This window comes from Armigeres subalbatus, chromosome 3 (genome assembly GCF_024139115.2).
Source record: "Armigeres subalbatus isolate Guangzhou_Male chromosome 3, GZ_Asu_2, whole genome shotgun sequence".
NCBI lineage: Eukaryota > Metazoa > Arthropoda > Insecta > Diptera > Culicidae > Armigeres > Armigeres subalbatus.
The window spans coordinates 12,201,982-12,212,322 of NC_085141.1; positions in this window are offsets into that span (position 1 = coordinate 12,201,982).

Consider the following 10,341-nt stretch of genomic DNA (forward strand, 5'->3'; position numbering starts at 1 on the left):
TGAGAATGGGTCACTGTTTCTACTACATAGAATGCTTGTAGAATATATTTAATGTATCTGAGGGCAAGAGTACTAAGTTTTGAGCGATTTTGTTATCCGACTGTCGGTGAGGGCACTGACTCATTCTCACTTCCTAGACCCATTGCCACCCCCGACGGCGGTAGCGTTTTAGTTTGGGAGAGGTTTGAGTTTTAGTCCAAGGATTTTTTACCTGCATGGTTTCTTGCACTACGCCACTTCCACTGTCTCACAAAGTCTTAAACCTTTCTTCTAAATTTCAAAATGTATTTTTTTTTACTATACCGCTTTATCGCTCACGTCTGTCGAATTAGGCTGTCGATTGGATAATGATGCCTGTGAGAGTGAAATATATTAGAAATAGGCCTTTTCATGTGACACTGCCGAGACTGCACTAGGGATCCTTATAGGATCCCTAGACTGCACTTGTTTACAACCGCTGAACAGGCCCGCAAGTCCGAAGCTGTCACTTTCATAGAAGAACTGTCAATTGACGGTAGAATCAGCTGTTTTTAAACGTCTCGTGAAAAGGCCTATTGGGCAATCCAATTCCAGCGTGCATTGATGACAGATCTTTCTCATCTTTCTCTTGCACGTGCACGGGAAGGATAGGATTTGTTTTCATACGGAAATGCTTCGGGAGCGTTTCCGTATGAAAACAAACCCTATCCTGTCTGCGCGCATGCAAGAGAAAGATGATAAACGTCAGATTGCCTTATTGAATAGAAGGCCATGACTTTCACCCTTATTCTTGTTTACAAGCGAACGATTCGAACGAACTGCATTTTTTCATCGGTTTCGACTATCGTGATATCGAAGGGAAGAGCGCCGGAATAAATGATTTTTTTTCTCTTCGGTTTCGATTTGTAATGTCGAAAACGCTCTGGAAGAGCGTCGGATTAAATAATTTGCTAATCGGTTTCGACTTGTGATGTCGCAGACGCTCTGGAAGAGCGTTGGATTGAAAAATTCGACTTAAAAAGTCGAAGGCGCTCTGGAAGAGCGCCAGCATAAATGATTAAATCTACCACAAATTTTGTTTTCTCGTTTGTTTCGATACGTGATGTGGTATAGCGCCGGATTGAATGATTTGCCCATCAGTTTTGGCTTGTGACAAGACGCTCTGGAAAGAGCACCGAAATAAGTTATTTGTTTTCTCATCGATTTTACTCAGGAACTCAAGGAACTCAAGAACTCAGGAGTAGCGTTGAAGCAAAAGATTCGTTTTCTCATCGATTTTCACTTGTAATGTCGAAGGTACCATATTGAATGATTTGTTGTTCTTATCGGTGATTTGTTTTCGGAATAAATGGTTTGTTTCATAGATAGTAGAGATTTAACTTCGCTCATCTATATATTCCACTATCTGTAGTTTGTTTTCTCATCGGTTCTCTGCTTGTGTTGTCGAAGGTGCTCTGGAAGAGTATCAGATTGTTGCAGCTTTTGATGGTAAAGGTTGTGTAGAAGAGCGGCGAATTGTTCGCGCTAATGAAACGTTAATGCAGTGGACCAGCAGAACGCAACGATTCAAATTTGAATTATGAAGGAGTGTGAGAGTGCCGGACTGATTGGCTTAAGGTCACTCCTGACGGAATCCAAGATTAAAAGTGCTCGCGTTTTCGGGGGCACACCACTCGATTCAGAGGCAGCGCACAACTGTCATTTTTGTTGATTTAGCTTTGCTGCGTCGCAGCATGCGTGTAATAATAAAAATGACAGTTGTGCGTTGCTTCCGTATCGAGTGGAGTGCCCCCGAAAACGCGAGCACTTTTATTCTTGGATTCCGTCAGGAGTGACCTTAAGCTTGAAGGGCCAATACAGAGTATGTTTAGAGAGCCACCGATATTGTTTTAGTTTTCCCGTTGGAAGGCCATCAAAATGTATTGGAAATGGTCGGATCGAATTCTATTGGTTTAAGATTGCAATGCTGGATATATTTGCAAAAAAAAAAGAAAAGAATACAGCTGGAGGATTATGAACATGAAATAGTTGCCAGTTCAGAAGGCTCGGAAAAAAGGCTGGATTAATTTGTTTAGTAAATTAGCATTTGCGTATTTGTATGTGGATTTTGAATTGAAAAATTTAATTTGGATTGTTTTTGATATTGGTTTAAAATGAAACATTTGATTTTGATAATGGGTGTTATTAGATTTGAAAATTGGAATTGGCTTAGTTGCAAATATTGATATCAATATTGGATTGGAATCAACTTCTGATTATAAATTAGAGATTGTATTTGAAAGATGGACTTGGATTAGAATATTAGTTGTGAAAATTGGATATGAATATAAAACAGTAAATACTAATACAAGATAAATAATCCTGCAATGGCAGGCATGATTAAAACTTTCAATTAATTGCCATTAAAGATGAAGAGATTGAAGAAAAAACTTGAATATTTTATATGAATGTTTGGTTTTGGTATTCCATTATGAAAACGTTTCAATTGGGATTAAAACTTTGTTCATAAAATACGAACATTGGATTTGCATTTCGCGTTCATACATTGGATTTTAGTATCGGACTGGAAAATCGTATTAAACGTAGGATTGAAATATTTGAATTAAAATTTGAGTACGGATATTGGATTCTGACTTAAAAAAAATGTGGCAATAACGGAGTAGCAGCCGTGAGCGGTCAATCATGCTCATGCAAAAAACATTCGGCCAAGCGTCGGTTTCTGCCAAACGGCCATATGTCAAAATGACATACACGGACACATAATTTTCGGGTTATAGTGATCTTCAGTCAAATGGCTTTCGGCTGGGTCCAACGGCCCTTCCTAGTTTGATGTATGCATCATGTATGAGAAATGTAGAACTTGTTATTAGCTACTATGCGATGTTAAAATGTTACCAATTTACTTGAGGCAAATGTGAAATAGTGCAAATAGTGTTGGGCAGCAGGGACTAGGTCCAATAGCTTGACGATCCCTCCCCAGGCCATCTGCGAGTTGTGGCGCCTGCCTAGGATGTGGTGGGGTTTGACAGTGGGCTCTGTTAAACCTCTATAAAAAGCTGCATGTATCCGCAAGTAGGCTCCGCCAAAGCGACCGTGTGCTGCACAAAGCGCACAAGCCCAAGTCCTGGTGTTAGGTGGGACGCTAAACAGCCCTGACACGACGGCCTTCTGACGAGACAGGAGGTTTGCGTAGGCCCAATAAGCCGCCTTTAAAAACAACCATTACGAACGACATAGAAGATAATACGACTCGATACAATCGGCAACGACCTAGGCGACGAATAAAGGATCACGATTGGAAGCTTGGAACATGGAACTGCAAGTCGCTAGGCTTCGCAGATTGCGACAGGATAATCTACGATGAATTACATCCCCGCAACTTCGATGTCGTAGCGCTGCAGGAAATCTACTGGACAAGACAGAAAGTGTGGAAAAGCGGGCATCGAGTGGCTACCTTCTACCAAAGCTGTGGCACCACCAACGAGCTGGGAACCGGCTTCATAGTGCTGGGTAAGATGCGCCAACGCGTGATTGGGTGGCAGCCAATCAACGCAAGGATGTGCAAGCTGAGGATAAAAGGCCGTTTCTTCAACTATAGCATCATCAACGTGCACTGCCCACACGAAGGGAGACCTGACGACGAGAAAGAAGCGTTCTACGCACAGCTGGAGCAGACATACGATGGATGCCCACTGCGGGACGTCAAAATCGTCATCGGTGACATGAACGCTCAGGTAGGAAGGGAGGAAATGTATAGACCGGTCATCGGACCGGATAGACTGCATACCGTATCGAACGACAACGGCCAACGATGCATAAACTTTGCAGCCTCCCGCGGAATGGTAGTCCGAAGCATTTTCTTCCCCCGCAAGAATATCCACAAGGCCACATGGAAATCACCTAATCAAGTAACGGAAAACCAAATCGACCACGTTCTAATCGATGGTAAATTCTTCTCCGACATCACGAACGTACGCACTTACCGCAGTGCGAATATTGAATCCGACCACTACCTCGTTGCAGTATGCCTGGGCTCAAAACTCTCGACGGTGATCAACAAGCGTCGGAGTCGTCCGCCGCGGCTAATCATTGGGCGGCTACAAGACGGTAGGCTAGCCCAAGACTACGCGCAAAAGCTGGAAGTGGCACTCCCAACGGAAGAGCGGCTAGGCGCAGCATCTCTTGAAGATGGCTGGAGAGATATTCGATCCGCCATTGGAAGCACCGCAACCGCTGCACTAGGCACGGTGGCTCCGGATCAGAGAAACGACTGGTATGACGGCGAATGTGAGCAGTTAGTTGAGGAGAAGAATGCAGCATGGGCAAGATTGCTGCAACACCGCACGAGGGCGAACGAGGCACGATACAAACGGGCGCGGAACAGACAAAACTCGATTTTCCGGAGGAAAAAGCGCCAGCAGGAGGATCGAGACCGTGAAGAGACGGAGGAACTGTACCGCGCTAATAACGCACGAAAGTTCTATGAGAAGTTGAACCGTTCACGTAAGGGCCACGTGCCACAGCCCGATATGTGTAAGGACATAAACGGGAACCTTCTTACAAACGAGCGTGAGGTGATCCAAAGGTGGCAGCAGCACTACGAAGAGCACCTGAATGGCGATGTTGCAGACAACGGGGTTGGTATGGTAATGAACCTAGGAGCACGCGGCCGGCTGAAAAATAACAAAGCCCCTGGAGTTGACCAACTACCAGGAGAGCTGTTTAAACACGGTGGTGAGGCACTGGCTAGAGCGCTGCACGCCGCCTACAAGGTATTCTCCCAAATTTTATTCAGCCGACTAACACCAATTGCAAGAGAGTTCGTGGGGCAGTACCAGGCGGGTTTTATGGGCGAACGCTCTACCACAGACCAGGTGTTCGCCATTCGCCAAGTACTGCAGAAATGCCGCGAATACAACATGCCCACACATCATCTATTCATCGACTTCAAATCCGCAATGATACAATCGATCGGGACCAGCTATGGCAGCTAATGTACGAAAACGGATTTCCGGATAAACTGATACCAATAACATATGTGTAACTCGGGTAGCAAAAGTTGTACCCTTATAACACTTTTTATTTGTTATACGGAACATCGAAACGTCAGAAGATAGTATAACAGTATTTGATGTAACAAGGGGTCACGCGACTTATATTGTATATCTGCATACGATTCGCGTTGGAATTATACAAAAGATTTTCCCTAGTGGCGTTGGGTGTTTAGGAGCTGAAATTGTTTTTTTATAATTAATTGGAGATTGGGGTAAACAATATTGAAGTAGAAAAGAAAGGAGTTAAAGGTATGTAACTGATTTAATATTGTATTGATATTGATTCGACAAACTCGAACAAAATCCATTCTTCTCGGGCTGTTAACCAGTAAACGATGAATTTGTTTGGTGTTTGGTTGAAACATTATGTTTTTATTCGAAAAGCATATCAAATGCTCATTCATTGTCATGAGCATATTTATTAACCGCATTTCCCATGTGTGGCATCTCTTCCAGTGGTGTGGCATCGCACCCGAATTTGATTTTTTTCTAACATGTATGTAACCGACTTTTTGTCTTTCAAAAGTCTTCTACACTATGTTTCCTTAAACTAGTAGTAGAGTTTCATTTATCGGATTATTTTGAAGAAATATCGATTTTTAAAAAGGTGCTGCCTCACCTGGATTTACCCTCAGTTAAATCACGTTAAATGTTCAATGCACAGTTTTGGTGTTTTCTCTTTCCTTGTAATATGTCGTTGAAGTTGCTCTATTTTTGGTAAAGAGTATTCGGAATACTATCAACCCAATATTCTAATAGGGGAAGTGCACCTGTTTTGGCCAACTTAGTGCCTAATTTGGCCAACCTTGAAAAATACATATTTTTCCAAAATAATCGATCGATTAAAAGCAGCGTTGAATCGTGAGGGATATATCTCTTGTTGGAACCAAAAAACCCTCCCGAATTGCTTTATTTTTGGAGCTATTTGCTAAATTGGCCAAATTAGGAACATGGCCAAAACCGGTACAGTTCCCCTAATGAAAAGAATGCCATAAAAAGAGATAACATTAATATCGTACATCGTAAGACCTTATTCAGATTACGTGCTTCATGGCATGATAAAGATTATCTTGATTTCAATGTTGAACCATCACATTTTCATTTTATATGATATCCAAATTGGAAACAACTCACAGTTACGATGCTCTCCTGCATTATGATAAGCGAGCTTGCTTTCGTACGATTGATAATTTATAATGTTGCTTCTAATCTATCTATTTTGTGATTGTTGCGCATCGTAGACAAACATTGGTGTATCCCTCGTCATCCTTTCGAAAAAATCGAAGACTGCGTATATAAAGATTCGTTCCCAATGTAGAACAGTTCTAAGGAATATACTATTTTACACATGTTGAATAAAATCAACATTTTTACCATGCTGATTCAAAAATATTATGTCAATTTTAGTGGAATTTTATTTTCGTATGATAAATACATTTGAGAGAGTTAGTTCTGAAAATGTATTGCGAGAGATCGGCTGGTACCTGGTGCTGGGAATTTGGTTTCATCAGTACCCGCTAAGCTGCGGTGGACGACGGAGGTCCTTCGTAGCTTAGTAGGGAAAGCACCTGTCATGCGAACTGGGGTCGTGGGATCAAACCCCACCGAAGGGGCGGTTACCCTCCAATACCTTTTCCGAACTAAATCTATCACATGTTGTACATATGCATAATCAAGTTTCAGACATAGTAATTAATTTCCACTCCGGGTGGCTTAATACCCGGCATATAGGCAATTAACTTTGAATGTACTGATCTCGAGTGGCGATCTCTCTTCGCTTGTGTGGTCGTGTTGGGATCTGACGACCAAACTGGCACAACCTCACACAACCCTACTTCATTGAGCGCCGTTGCTGATGAAGCAAGTGTGTAGGAGCCGGACAATACTAAATACTCATCCTACTTGGTTGACATGATGTGTACAAAAATACATTTGAGAGAGTTAGTTCTGAAAATGTATTGCGAGAGATCGGCTGGTACCTGGTGCTGGGAATTTGGTTTCATCAGTACCCGCTAAGCTGCGGTGGACGACGGAGGTCCTTCGTAGCTTAGTAGGGAAAGCACCTGTCATGCGAACTGGGGTCGTGGGATCAAACCCCACCGAAGGGGCGGTTACCCTCCAATACCTTTTCCGAACTAAATCTATCACATGTTGTACATATGCATAATCAAGTTTCAGACATAGTAATTAATTTCCACTCCGGGTGGCTTAATACCCGGCATATAGGCAATTAACTTTGAATGTACTGATCTCGAGTGGCGATCTCTCTTCGCTTGTGTGGTCGTGTTGGGATCTGACGACCAAACTGGCACAACCTCACACAACCCTACTTCATTGAGCGCCGTTGCTGATGAAGCAAGTGTGTAGGAGCCGGACAATACTAAATACTCATCCTACTTGGTTGACATGATGTGTACAAAAATACATTTGAGAGAGTTAGTTCTGAAAATGTATTGCGAGAGATCGGCTGGTACCTGGTGCTGGGAATTTGGTTTCATCAGTACCCGCTAAGCTGCGGTGGACGACGGAGGTCCTTCGTAGCTTAGTAGGGAAAGCACCTGTCATGCGAACTGGGGTCGTGGGATCAAACCCCACCGAAGGGGCGGTTACCCTCCAATACCTTTTCCGAACTAAATCTATCACATGTTGTACATATGCATAATCAAGTTTCAGACATAGTAATTAATTTCCACTCCGGGTGGCTTAATACCCGGCATATAGGCAATTAACTTTGAATGTACTGATGATAAATAAGTTAAAATGGATAAAAGACGAACATTTCATCAGAAATCGCCTGCAAATAGAAGTTTACTCTACAAATAAATCAAATTAGATTTCATCAAATATAAATTGGTTAGTAACAGCATAGGAGAGACCTTCTTTTGGATGCAATCCGTCATTTTAAAAAAACAATGTAAAAAATTGATGATAGAAAAATAAATATCATTATACTTCGGCTACAGATCTTGCTCTTGCTCTTGGAAAAAAGTGTTATAATTTTCTGATCATATGGTATTTGTTTACACTTGAAAATGACAGAACGATGTTCCCGTTCCCAATTATAACAGTTTTGGCTCATCAAAAGGGGGTCAACTTTTGGATTGGATTTTGTTCGAAGATCCACTTATGTTATGTGCTGATACGGTTGATCAAGGCGACGATGGATCGGGTGATGTGGGTAGTTCGAGTTTCAGGGAATACTCGAGTCCCTTCGAAACGCGTAGAGGGTTACGGCAAGGTGATGGTCTTTCGTGTCTGCTATTCAACATTGCTTTGGAGGGAGTAATACGAAGGGCAGGGGTTGACACGAGTGGTACGATTTTCACGAAGTCCGTCCAGTTATTTGGTTTCGCCGACGACATTGATATCATGGCACGTAACTTTAAGAGGATGGAGGAAGCCTACATCAGACTGAAAAGCGAAGCTAAACGGATTGGACTAGTCATCAATACGTCGAAAACGAAGTACATGATAGGAAGAGGCTCAAGAGAGATCAATGTAAGCCACCCACCATGAGTTTCTATCGGTGGTGACGAAATCGAGGTGGTTGAAGAATTCATGTACTTGGGCTCACTGGTGACCGCCGATAACGATACCAGCAGAGAAATTCGGAGACGCATAGTGGCTGGCAATCATACGTACTTTGAACTCCGCAAGACGCTCCGATTGAATAGAGTTCGCCGCCGTACCAAACTGACTATCTACAAAACGCTTATTAGACCGGTAGTTTTCTACGGACACGAGACCTGGACGATGCTCGTGGAGGACCAACGCGCACTGGGAGTTTCCGAAAGGAAAGTGTTGCGTACCATCTATGGTAAGGTGCAGATGGCGGACGGTACGTGGAGGAGGTGAATGAACCACGAGTTGCATCAGTTGTTGGGAGAACCATCCATCGTCCACACCGCGAAAATCGAAAGACTGCGGTGGGCCGGGCACGTAGCCAGAATGTCGGACAGTAATCCGGTGAAAATGGTTCTCGACAACGATCCGATGGGAACAAGAAGGCGAGGTGCACAGTGGGCAAGGTGGATCGATCAGGTGGAGGACGATTTGCGGACCCTCCGCAGACTGCGTGGTTGGCGAAGTGCAGCCGTGGACCGAGCTGAATGGAAAAGACTTTTATGTGCAGCACAGGCCACTCCGGCCTTAGTCTGTTAATAAATAAAAAAAATAAATAAGCGTGAAATAAAAAAAAAAATACCTATTGTTGGTCATTTTACCCAAGTTATTTGGACTTAGAAACTTCGAATTCAAATTTCATAATGCAAAAAAAATCATTTCGTATGGTTTTGAAGTCTCGAAAGTGAAACTTTATTATGTTTTATTTCCATTCGAACTAACAAGAAAATTTTATATTTCGATTTGTTTCGTTTTGACATGAACAGTTGTGATATTGCATACCCTTTGTATTCACTCCCTGATTGACCGCATTAAATAGGTGATCTCTACTGCCGTATTTTGCCATTTTTAGAAAATGTCGTATATACACCATTCTCTCAGTTTACGACAGTTTAGTTGGAATTTATCTGAGGCGAATCTATGATATCGGTTACTTTCCATATTGTAACACACACCTTTCGCCGAATCGATAGAGTCGTAGGTTAGTTTAGTTCAGATGCTACTCTCTACTTTGCCCAAGTGCAATCATCTGCAAAATATGTAATTTTTACCGTAGGTATAGGCAAAGAATACAACCAGACACCTTTCGGCTACCTCACCAGAACAAGTATGAGCGAAACTATTCTGCCGGAAGTACAACCTCTCCCCTGTTGCTTCTAGAATAATGTCATATTCCTCCGGCCACTTGGCAGCTTTGAAAATATTCCAATGCATGCAGCTTCAGCATCAGAGCGGCAGTTAACCCCAACAGTGCCGTCCTCTTCGCTTTACATCGACGTTGGATCGAACGAGCCACAAAAGTGTCAACTGATAATGGACCATGTCTAATGAATGGGAAGCACTTTCTGTAATCTCCTCCTACCAACACCGATGCTAACGAATTTGGATACGATTATTGCGTAAAGCTGAGCTACATACACCTTCTATGGATGCCGACTTAAACTGTATAGTGAACCTTTTCACTAATCTCCCTGATGGTTCGATTCAAGTTTCCTCCGGACAATTCCGAGGCAATTTGCTAACAAAAGTTGCAATATCCATTGGATTTGAGTGTCTTCCATTTGAATGCTATACATCCCTTTGTTGTGAAATGTGTTTTGCATTTATTGGCAAAGATATGATCTAAACAATATTTGTTTCATTTGTCACCCTACAGTTGAAAAAAAAAATATTGCAGAAATCCTAC